Source organism: Lissotriton helveticus, chromosome 4_1, assembly GCF_964261635.1.
Source record: "Lissotriton helveticus chromosome 4_1, aLisHel1.1, whole genome shotgun sequence".
Lineage (NCBI taxonomy): Eukaryota > Metazoa > Chordata > Amphibia > Caudata > Salamandridae > Lissotriton > Lissotriton helveticus.
The window spans coordinates 1864679560-1864692088 of record NC_136063.1 but is presented as its reverse complement, the minus strand read 5'-3'; positions in this window follow the sequence as shown (position 1 = coordinate 1864692088).

Below are 12529 nucleotides of genomic sequence, written 5' to 3'. Positions count from 1 at the left end.
CATGAAGTTATTGCCCCTGTCTGACACCACTTCTTTGAGGAACCCTACTCGGGTCAAAATTGCCTTCAGGGCCATGGCCACTGCAGCTGCAACCACAGTCCTCAGAGGGTTTCCCTCTGGGTACCTCGTGACATAGTGCAACAAAGCCAGGATAAACCTGTATCCTGAGGCAGGCTTGAGGTCCAAGGGGCCAAAAATGTTGATTCCCACCCTTTCAAAGGTGGTGCCAATGACAGGTAAGGGATTCAGTGGAGCCTTTAGCTTTTCCATTGTTTTTTCACTGGCCTAGCAGGTGAGGCAAGTGCTAAAGAAAGAATGTGAATATGTCCTCATCAGTGACCAAAGAAGTGGAAGACAAGCCTGGCAAAGATCTTGTTTTTCCCAGATGTCCTGTCAGGAGAATTTCATGAGCCAAACCCAGTAGGAATCACCAACACATGTGTTTCCCATGTACAGGTGACTTAGTCTCACTATATTAGGGCATCCTAACAAAAAAGAATCCCAGAGAAGTCCCAGTTGGGCTTTAGTCTGCTGCCTCATGTCCTCTACAGTTGGGCACTCCTTCTGCGCAATACAGAACTTTTCTCTGATGGGCCCACTCTCTACTTGCTATCCAGCAAGATTAGGCAGGTCCCCAAGAGAGGCAGTACCCTCCCCAGTAGGTTCTGGGGCCGCCCACTCTCACACCTTATCCACATGTGCCATGGGAGCTTCAGTGGCTGGTGTTCCATGCCTCTTGTCCTTCCCTCTCTTGGCAGCTGCTTAGACCATTCTTCCAGGCTCTAGGCTACTTTGAGGACCCTGCCTGGCAGCCATGGACCTCGCTATCATACAGACCCAAGAAGGTAGCCTCAACATTATCAGGTGTGACCTGAGCTTCCTTGCAGCCAGCATGCTCCAAGTAATTTCTGAGCAAACAAGCTACAGGCATGGCATGGTTCAAAAAAGATTCTGAGACCCCTCTATTCAAAGGGAACCAGAGTCACAAGGTAGTGGCCCTCATGGTTCTCTGCTACTTGAACCTGGTGGAATGTATTGGGCATCACTTGCTCTGAGGACACCAGGTGGCACCTGTCAGTAATCATGCTGGCTTTTGTGTCTCTGACAGACATCACTCCTTCCATTTATGGTGACCCACTGCTTGTACTTGGAACTAATAGAAGGCATGTTGGCTTTGGGTATCATTTTCTGTCACCTAGGAACACTAGGATAACCTCAGCTGTCACCCCCACTTTAACTGGGGCCTTCTCCTCTCTAAGTGCTACACTGTCCAAACCATGGTTTTGCCTACCAGTGCCCCTCTTGGGGCACTCAGGATCCCCCTTGGAGTACCTAAACTAGTGCACTCATAGCACTCAGAGACAAGATCCCGAATCCAGATTGCTTGTGGTCAATTTGAAACTCGGACCCTTTCCCTTCAGAACCATTTTGGGGGCCTTGAGAGAACTCCTTTCTAGTTTAATCTACCCTCCTTCTTTTGATGGGAACCCTTATTACACTTTGGGATGTTTTCCCCCAGATACCTACTTGTGGACCCAGGTGCCGAGCAATCAGTCTGCCTCCTTAGCAAACTCCCTGGAGTCAGAGAGCTTACTATCAACAAGGTAATGGCACAGCTCCGTAAAACAATTGCTGAATATGTGCTTCTTTGCAATCTAATTGAGTAGCCCATTCTAATCGCTAATATCACAGCCCGATCACCCAACCATCCAGTGCTTTGCAAAAGTGGTCCACAAAAAAATATACCCAGGACTGTAGGGGCAGCTTCTGGTTGTCCCTAAACATCTGCCCATACATTTCTTGGGTGGCCCATATTTCCTGATGTGAGTGTCCTTCATAAGGGGATATTTCATTCTGTCCCCTTTCCCTTGGGCTAGGAGTGCACCTCTCCTTTCACTAAGACTGTGTTTCCAGAGACTGCCCTCAATCCTATTCAGAGACCCTGTGCATTCACACAGCAACCTCATAGGCTGAAAAGCTATTTATCTACTTCACCCCCTACAATAAAGTTAGGCACCAGATCCTTGGGAATGGGAACCCTCCTCTCTCCAGTGGACATTAGGATTTAGCTGCCACCTCTCAGTTAGTGGCAAACTCCATTCCACTGGCAGAGTTGTGCCACTGCACTCTACGCTTGAAGCTCGGAGTTTGGCAAAAAGTCCACCATCCTCCGTATGGTGGAGTTTACCGGCATCTACCCATAATTAACACCACAATATGCAATGTTCTTCTCATCACATTCCTTGTCATTGTTTTTTTTGGGCAAATTCCCGGTTGGATAGCTGCATCAAGGATCGAGGCTGTTCTCCTGCTGCTTTAGGGCTGCTTTGCTGTATGTAGCGTCTTCTTGATAAAGTAGGGGCTTGAACAGTAGTAAACCAAGGAATCTGTATTGGTGTGTGTGTACACACTATGGCTCGGTGCCGGTGTGTATCCCCCACTCTCTAGGAGGCATCACTGCTCTTTCATCTTTGAAGCCCCAGGGTTGGTCTAACGGGGTTGCTAATGGGTTACAGAGAGAGCGTTGGAAGCTCAGCTGCTGCCTCTGTATCCTGGCTTTCTGTCATGCCCTTTTCAAGGGTGCGGCATCTGACCGCATGGAAACACCCAATCCGCTGCGCACAGTAAGTATGTCACACAGTGCCGGACTGGAATCCACAACCGGCCCTGGCAAAGTGCTCGACTGGCCCCCCTTTCCCCCAGGGGGTTAGAGGTGCTGCCGAGCTCTTTGCCGGGGCCGGTTTTTGGACGATTTGTTACAGGGCCGATTTTGCACCTATACTGCAAAAACGGCCCTGTAACAAAAACGGCCCCCAGGGGCCCAAAACCGGCCCCCACTCAGCGGGATTGCCCTGTGCCCGCTATGGCCAGTACGGGCCTGATATCACACAGGCTGTAGGAACACAGATGCAGCTAATACACCAGTGCTTGGAATGACTCCATATTAAAGCTCTTGTTATCCACCGATATGACACACTGTGATATCAGGTTCTGACAGCTACATTAATATCTTGCAGTGCAATGACTTAGCATGGCAACTAAACTTGTTTTTGTCATTGTGGGTCATGGACAAAGAGACAAGACTGCTCAGTCAGTGAGAACAAAAGATTTTACTTGTGTGTTTAGGTCACAGGGACTGACACATCAAGTGTCAGAGATAATCAGTATTCTGAAGTACACAGCAGCAGACAGGTGTCTGACACTCCTTTCTTTTGGTCCAAAATGTGAACTGAAGAGTGGGTCTGAGGGTCCTATTTTTATACCTGGTGGCTTCTTTGAAGTAGAAGTTTATAGGGAATTCCCTTTGAAGTGCTTGACGTTTTCTGCCTCCCTTGCCCTGGCTCCAGCCTGGCTGCATGAATTATGAAGTGGTGTCAAGTCCTATGTGTAAAAGGCAAAGCACAGCCTATTGAGTTGCCAGTGGGGCTATGTTCAGCTTTGCCTCCCATCCTACTAGTTATGGCCCATCCAGGCACTCATAATCCCTCTATTGTGTGGTTGTTTGGGAGGAATATGCAAACTTCAACTGACAACTACACCCAGTCATGTGACCCAGGAACAGGCTGCAGGAATCAAACAGTTAGGGATAGAAAATGCCAACTTTCTAAATGTCAATGGTACCTGTGGAAAACATATAATACTAACAATGATAATATTAATAACAGTTAGGCAACAATGGAATTAATCATGGGTAAAGATGCACAAACTCAGAAGAAGAGTTATAGAGTCCAAAGAATAAAAATGTAATATTGTTTATGTCAACATTAATGTAGAATCAGGAAAGAAGTGTAAGATGGTCCAAGTGAATTTAGAACCTATATGTCAAAGTGACAAGTTGTGACAGTCTTTCTAGCGTGCCGTTTGTCTGAGGACCTGACTAAGGCAAACCACTTCCTTGATTGAAACCCATTGAGTCATAAATCACTTTGGAAGAAAATTGTTAACACGGATTTTCGCTTGACGTTTTCTTACTAATCAAGGAAGTGTACACGGATACACGCCGGAAAGACTGTAGGACCCCCTCTGCCACTTATAAGGTGCCCGGCTGGGCCCCATATAAGTAATTACCTTTCCCAATGCTCTTTTTGAGTAACTACCTATACAGGTGTGCACCTCACCACTCTGACAGGATATTATAAGAGAATCAGATGTCTCTCATTGTTAGGTCCTGATGAAACCCCCTACTGCTTGTGGGGTCGAAATGCTGTTGAGATGCCTTTCAAATGAACGATTGAACCCAGCTTTTATCAATGTCACTGAAGGCTGTGAAAAACTATTGTATATTTGAGAAATAGTCATTTTTGTATATTTTGAAACCTCAGTGTATGTCACAACTTCTCATTTTTAGATATAGATTCTAATTTCCTGGTTGTGCACCAATCTTGACATAAACATTATTGCATTTTTATTCTTTGAGCTCTGTGGCTCTACTGAGTTTGTGCATCTTTACCCATGATTAATGCCATTGTGCCTGTTATTATTAATGTCATTGTTAGTATTCCATTTGTTCCACAGGTACCATTGTATTTTGATATACAATATATACACTGGTTCCTTGTGATTAGGGTGGCCCTTGTTTTCCTGAATGCAAGTTTCTAAAAGTGGCATTTTACAAATTGTAACCTAAAATTAAACTTTACCATTATAGAGGATTTTAAATTACATTTTATCATACACCAAACAATGATCTTCCCCTGTTTCCAATCAAATGTGAGTACTTATTAAATGTAATAAGGTAACCCAATGCTAGCCTATTGTAGTGGTGGGCCTCACAGTAGTGAAAAACGAATTTACAAGCTTTTCACTACCAAGACTTGTAAAAGTTAAAAGTACATATCTTTATATATTTTAATTACAATGCCCCCTCATAAGCTTCCTAGTATCTACCTTTCGGGGTGACTCAATTCAATAAAATTGGACCTTAAGGCTTGGTAAGAGGGTGATATTTCCAAGTCGAATTGACAGTTAAAAAAGCATGCAGGCTGCAATGGTGGGTGGCACAATACATGCTGCAGGCCCATTAGTAGCATTTTATTTAAAGGCATTGGCTACATGGTATACAACATGTAGTAGGGACTTATAAACGTATAAGTAAATTAAATATGCTAATCAGGTGTATGCCAATTTTACCATGTTTTTGAATGTGAGCACTAACACTGTGCGTAAACCTCCACTTCGCTCACGGAGTTTGCAGATTTTTGGCAACTCTGCGTTCCCCGCAGAACACAGAGTTACCAAAAACTCTGCGCTCCCCACCAGAGTTTATTTTGTGTTCGTGCACTCAAAATGTATTTTTACGCACATAGGAATGACTTACAGGGATGACTGCAAATGCCAGCGAGATTTCCAATCCGTTCTTGAGCGCTACGAGATTTGGTATCCGGACGCATGGTCCCGCAAGAGAGTGCGATCGTAAACACATTATTTGGGCGCGCTATCAAACTTCCGTATGACGTTTTGTGAAGATCACAAACACGCAGCATTAGCAATCTGGAGAAGAATCTCTCTTGAGCAGCATCAAAACCTCCTCAAAATGATGATGTAGATTAAAAAAAACTCCTCAGTTTGACAATTGGCTGTACTTTTTTGTGTAAGGAGTCCTTTTTCTTTTTTTTATTTTCTTTTTTAAGAGGAAGGAAGTGCCCCAGAGTCTCCAACTTCCTGATCCTGTGCAGCAGGCTCCTCTCAGTGCTTTGTCCATCTCCTGTTTACGTTTCATTTTGTTTTGGAGCTGGAAGGATTCCTCTTTGTGTCTGCTGCATGATATATCATTGGAGTTGAGGACTTTTGAATTTGAAATTTCACAAGTAAGTTGGAAGATTTGTGTTTTTGTTTGATTGGGACTTTGCACCTACATTTTTTTGTACATGTCATCATTTTAAAAAAAAACAATTGTGGTGGGTTTCCTGTGGTTTCAGTAGGGGCCTAGATGTTTCTTTGTAAGTCTTTTGTTTCCTTTTAAAAAGAAAACATGTTGGAAAGTTCACTACATTTTCTCCAACTTTTGAAATCAATTTGCAATATGTATTTAATTCACCAGCCCAGTAGTCTGCCAATAGACCTTTCAGCCAGTAGGCCCAGAGCTACTCATGGGTGCATGAAACAACTGTTTCTGAGGTGTCTGTTGAATTTAAATATCATTTAGGGCATGGATTGAAATGCAAAATGTGTCTTTGGGGGCATTTCACTTCTTTATGAATGTTAAATAAATGCCTTTGTTGGATGTGTGTTTTTGAACTTGCAAACCTTTTTTGAATGCTATGTGTCTGGTGGCCTTTTTGTGATGGCAGCCAGAGCGCTTTTACCATATGACTACATTGTCTGTCTTCCCTTTCTTGTTGTTGTGGCCTGCCTGGCCATGTGGCTGATGGCTATTTTGTGAAGGCAGCCAGTGTGCTTTTGCCATGGGCCAGCATTGTCTGTATTCCCTTTCTTGTTGTTGTGGCCTGGCCATGTGGCTGGTGGCCATTTTGTGAAGGGGCAGCCAGTGTGCTTTTGCCATAGAGCCACATTGTCTGTTTTCATTTTTTTTCGTGGTCTTGCCATGTGGCTGGTGGCCAATTTGTTAGGGCAGCCAGTGTGCTTTTGCCATAGGACTACATTGTCTGTCTTCTCTTTTTTGTTGTTGCGGCCTCCCTGGCCATGTGGCTGGCGGCCATTTTGTGAAGGCAGCCACTGTGCTTTTGCCATAGGCCAGTATTGTCTGTCTTCCCTTTCTTGTCGTTTTGGCCAGGCCATGTGGCTGCCAGCCATTTTGTGAAGGGGCAACCAGTGTGATTCTGCATTAGGCCTGCACGCCTTCTTTGTGGTGGCCATTCCTTCTTGCAGGTTGTTTTGCATGGAATTATTTATTCTTTTAATCCAGGAAAAAATGTAGCACAGTTCACTACATTTTCTAATACATTTGCAATATTATTGATTTGAATTGATTCAAAATGTGGCCTAGTCTGCCAATGAGTTTTCAAACCAATAGACCCAGAGCTACTCATGGGTGCATGAAACAACTGTTTCTTGGCGTCTGTTGAATTTAGACATCCTTTAGGGCATGGATGGCATTGAATTGAAATGCAAAATGTGTTTATTTTTGGTTTTTGACTTTTTTCAGGTGTGTTAAATAAATGCCTTTGTTAGATGTTTGCAAACCTTTTTTAGCCCTGTGGATTTTCGTTTTCGGCATTGTTGTATTAAAGCTGTGTTTCTTGGCATCCCTACTTTGTCTGGACAGTGTGTAAGTGTGTTTGTAATAGTGGGCCAGCATTTGTCTTGGCTGAACCTCTCCGTGTGGCCAGAGGACATTTTGTAAAGTCTGTGTCCATATAGGCCTGCTTGAGTTCATTGTTTTCCAGGCCTCCTGCTTGTTGTTGTTCTGAGTGACTGACCATGTGGCTGGCGGCCATTTTGTGAATGCAGCCAGTGTGCTTTTGCCATAGGCCTGCAATGTCTGTCTTCCCTTTTATTGTTGTTGTGGCCTGGCTATGTGGCTGGCAGCCATTTTGTGAAGGCAGCCAGTGTGCTTCTGCATTAGATCTGTGTGTCTTTCTCTTTCCTTTGTTCCTCTTTGCTTAAAGCTTTATCAGTTGTTAGCTGCAGGTCCCTGAATGCTGAATCCCACATGATGCACAATGCCAAACAGGGTCCTTCCAGTTGTATTTTTGTTGTTGCTCTTCTTCTTTCCTATCCTTCCTCAGTGCACTGTATATTAGTACTAAACTATGAAAGCCCTTGTTTTTGTCAAAGTCTACACTGTATTGTTATGTTTTTTTAATAACTGAGGTAAGAAATGTAATAATATTAATAACAGTAACAAGTGTGACCACACACTAAGTTATATATTATATTTGTTTGTTTGTACTAGTAGTAACTGAACCACAACAATGAAGACCACATTTCACTGATGCTTTTCTTGCTTCGTTCCTTTTAAGTGCGCAAAAGATAAGGAGAAGTCATCACCTGTTGTACTGCCAGACAGAGGTCCTGCTGCGCACAACGGCACATGACGTGTGACCACAGACATCTCTTCCACTTGTGCCACTGCGTGTTGCTGACATCCCAAGACGGCACCAAAGAAAGGTGCCAGGTCCTCCAGTTCCAAGAAAGTTGTCAGTGAGAAGAAGGCACTGCCACTTACAAAGACTGGTATGTTTACCAAGATCTCTTTTGGGGAAACCAAAAATTGTGCCTGCAGCAGCGGTGTCCGGGGAGCAAGCTGGCAGTAGCACCCCTGCATCAGTGGACCCACCCCAACAACCTAGGCCCAAGCCCATGTCCGTCGCAGAGGCAACTAGTCTAATCACGACAACGCTGACGAGCAGTGATGTTGAAATTGACTAAGGAGTACCCGATCAATGCAGGGAACTGGGATAAATGGGCAACAACGGCCGCAACCACCAACAATAGTAGTTGTTCCTCCCAAAGTAGGGGCAGTTCAGGAGATCGAGCTTCTTGCAGAGGAAGAAGAGCAAGCCACTCTTTCAGAAGATCCATTCCAGCAAGGAAAAGGAGGGTTAGTCCATCAACTTCTTCTCCATGCCCCTTTCTGATGATCTAGACACTACTTGGATCCCATCTCCATCTGAGTTGGAGTCGCACCACTCAGATGGACAGAGAAATGGAAGGTTCCAGAAAGCCTTAGAGTTATTGAGTTAGATGTAGAAGAGGAGGATGATGATGGTGATGAGCCAGTCATCATGGACATTAATCAGTGGAGAAGTGTGGCTCAATGGTTAGAGCGGCAGACCCTGATGCAGAGGTCTAGCCCGGGACCAGGGTTCAATTCCCCGCCTCGGCGGGTCTTGGGCTCAAAAATTCCACAGACCTGATAATTCTCGCCTCTGTGCCTATTCCAATCATGGAGTCCCACTCTGCAACTCTGGGCAATAGCTTGCTTAATCTCCACAACGGCCCCCACAACGCTAAGGATGCCTGGCCTCCACCTTGAGGGTGCCCAGGAGTAGACACCTCACAGGGAAAGCCAGGATGGGTTCCACAGCGGTATTCGTACAAGCGCCTTGAGACCCTTGTGGGTGAGTAGTGTGCTATACAAGTATCAATTTACTTTTACTTTACTAATCCTGCCCCAGTGGAGCCCAACATTATTACCCCATCTCAAATTGCTGTGAGGCATGTGGCATGGATACCACTAACACAGATTATATCACCCACACCACCTCCAGCTTCCATATTTCGCCGGCAGCCACCTACATCCACCACAACCACCTCAGTAGAAGTAGCTACTGCAGTGAGTCAAACTTCACACCCACCTACCAGTTCATCTGGCACTGCAAGTGGCACCAGAGAGTTGACCTACCCTGTTTGGGACATTTTTTCGGTTAGCAGGAAGGAGGTGAACATTGCTATATACTCCATCTGTGGACAAGGTGCTAATCGAGGTAAACGTGGTACCAACTATGGCACCAGAGCCCAAACAACACATCTGAAAAAACACCACTTGAACTAGTGGGAGGCGCACCTTAGCAGACAAAAAACTGCACCCATTGTTGTTGGTGGGAATGAAGAATTAGAAGATCCGATTGCAGTGGAAGGTGAACAAGAGGGAGGCATTTTCCCTGGTACACAAAGTAGCCCTGTCCCCAGCATTGCAGTGGTACCGCCCACATCCTCATCAGCAACATCGTAGTGGCAAAAGAGTAAGAGTCAGGCTAAGACACCAAGGGGTCCCAGGCAAGAGACTACCGCAACAAAAGCTGGCCACTTACTCTATCCTTTGTTAACTAATCTAGATAATATTATCTTGAAGGAGACGATTGCAGTACCCTGGTCAGACCAATCACTACTCTCATTTGTCTGGACTCCTGAGGCTTTTCCTCAATCCTCTACAAAAGCTAATAAGTTGGGTCGGAGTTGGTCCAAACTCGTGGTGGAAGAGTGGGTAACTAATCTTAACAACTCCACCCCCGCCCCCGTTAACAGCCCTATTGAAGCCAATGATGACTTCAATAGTTGGCTGGAATCTTCTTTAGATCTTACTCTAGCGAAGAAAAATTTCTGCCATCGAGCTGGTACTAACAAGAAGGCTTGTTATACGCCTGAACTCAGAAGTCTTAAACAAACTTGTAAGCAGCTCGAACGGAAATGGAGGAAAGATTTCTCCACATCGAGTAAGGCAAAGTATAGAATAGCACTTAGACAGTATAAAGCTGGAATAAAGGATGCCCAATCTAAGTACTATCAGGAAAAGAATATGTCGGCCGCTAACACCCCTAGGGACATTTTCAACATTTTTATATCCCTTACCACTCCCCCTGACCCTCTCCCTGACTCTTCGAATATTCAAGGGTGATGCGATGAAATTGCTAACTTTTTTCTCACTAAAGTGACTAACATCCATTCGCAATTTCCCCATCTGGACATTAATTTGAAACGCCCTCCCATATGCAAAGCTAGAGGTGTTCTCTCCTCTTACTTTATCAGACTCACAGCGTCTCCTGGAGAACCTTAAGTCAGGATCTCCAGTTGATGTCGCGCCCCACTCCGTACTTAAGTTAGTATCAGAGATTGTATCTCCAGTTATCCAGAATGTCATTAATACCTCTCTGGCAGTTGGACAGGTCCTTCCACTATGGAAACAAGCGCGAGTTAAAGCACTGTTAAAAAAACCCAATTTGGATCCCGGGTATTGAGCGAAATTATCGTCCTATTTCTTTACTCCACGGCATTATTAAACTGGCTGAAAAACATGTGAATTCCATTTTGGCAGCATATGTGGAAAGTAATGGTGCCTTACATCGCACTCAGACTTGATTCAGAAGTAAGCAGGGCACGGAGACAGCCCTTCTGGCCGTGGTAGAAGATGCTAGAAAAATTGTAGATACCGGAGGCTGCGCTGCTATTATCCTGCTGGATCTCAGCGCAGCCTTCGATACGGTAAACCACCGCATTCTGATTCAAAGACTGATGGAGGTGGGGGTAGCAGGGACTGCCCTTAAGTGGTTACAGTCCTTTCTCTCCGATAGATCATTCGTGGTCTGCGAAGATGAGGTCCACTCAAAACAGACAGGGTTACAATATGGTGTCCCCCAGGGATCTTCGCTGAGTCCTACCATGTTTAACATCTACATGCAGCCCCTCACGGATATTGTGCTTCCCTGGGGGATCCAGCTGGTTCCATACACTGACGACACTCAGTTGGTAGTGTCTCTTAGCCAGCTGGATGTGAACAACAACAACAACAACAACCTCAAACCCTGTCTGGTTAACGTAGCTGAATGGATGGATGCCTCTTTTTTAAAACTTAACGGTTCTGAGACCGAAGTCTTGGTATTGGGTCATGCCCCTCCTCCCAACTTAAACCTCGGGTAGCCAAAAGTGTTAGGCCCTTCCCCCCTACCTAAGAAGCAAATTAAGAGCCTGGGTGTCTGGCTCGACCCCAGTCTCAGTTTCATGGTACAAGCTCGCAAAGTGGCTGCCACTTGCTATGGTTTAATCAGAATGCTGAGGAAGATCTTGCCTCTTGTGGCTCACTGGTTAGAGGCGGCAGACCCGTAAGCAGAGAACGGCCCGGGACCAGGGTTCAATTCCTGACGCGACAGGGTCATGGACCAGGGTCAAAACGGACTCGATAATTCTCGCCTCAGTGCCTACTCTAACCAGGGAAGACACTCGACAACTCTGGGCATTAAGCTTGACTCATCTCTACAACGGCCCCCCACAGACGCCGGGGATGCCTGGTTTCACCTTGGAGATACCCAGAAAGGGACCATCTCACAGGGAAAACCAGGACGGGTTCCCCAGCAGTCTTCAGCGCGAGGAAACTCCATGGTGTCGCAGCGCGCTTTACAAGTACACCCACATTTACATTTACATTCTCCCCTTTGATGCTAGACATCTGTTGGTACAAGCCCTCATTTTATCGCGACTTGATTATTCTAATGCGATCTATTTGGGCGCACCACAGGGGTTGACTAAGATCTTACAACTTGTTCAGAATTCTGCGGCCCGTCTGCTTTTAAATGTTTCGAGATGCACCTCTGCCAAGCCAGCACTCTGTCAGCTGCACTGGCTTCCGGTGCAACAAAGAATTTTGTTTAAATCTATGTGTACCGTACATAAATCCCTTACCAGTAATGGACCATCGCTCATCTTGCCGATGTTTCAACTTCTTCTGATATCACAGACCCTTAGACCTAACAATAAAATGCTCCTGTCAGTTCCTAGGATTCGCCGTGCACGCTCTAGGGGTCGTAGATTTTCGCTACATGCGGCAAAACTACGGAACCAACTCCCTGACTGGATATGCCTTGAACCTAGCTACTTAAAGTTCAGGAAACAGCTGAAGACCTTTCTCTTCCCATGAGTGGCAGTGGTATTATAGCTATCCTAAATGCGCTGGGATGCCTTCTGGTAGCCATGCGCAATATAAGTTTATATTCATTCATTCATTCAAAATAAGTGTATTGTTCCTAATAACGCAACTATAAAGAGATGATGGACGGAGCACTCAAACTTTTCAGACACTCACCCCCAGTCACAGATCTGGGCTGAATCCATCATCATTCTTTAGCTCACTTTA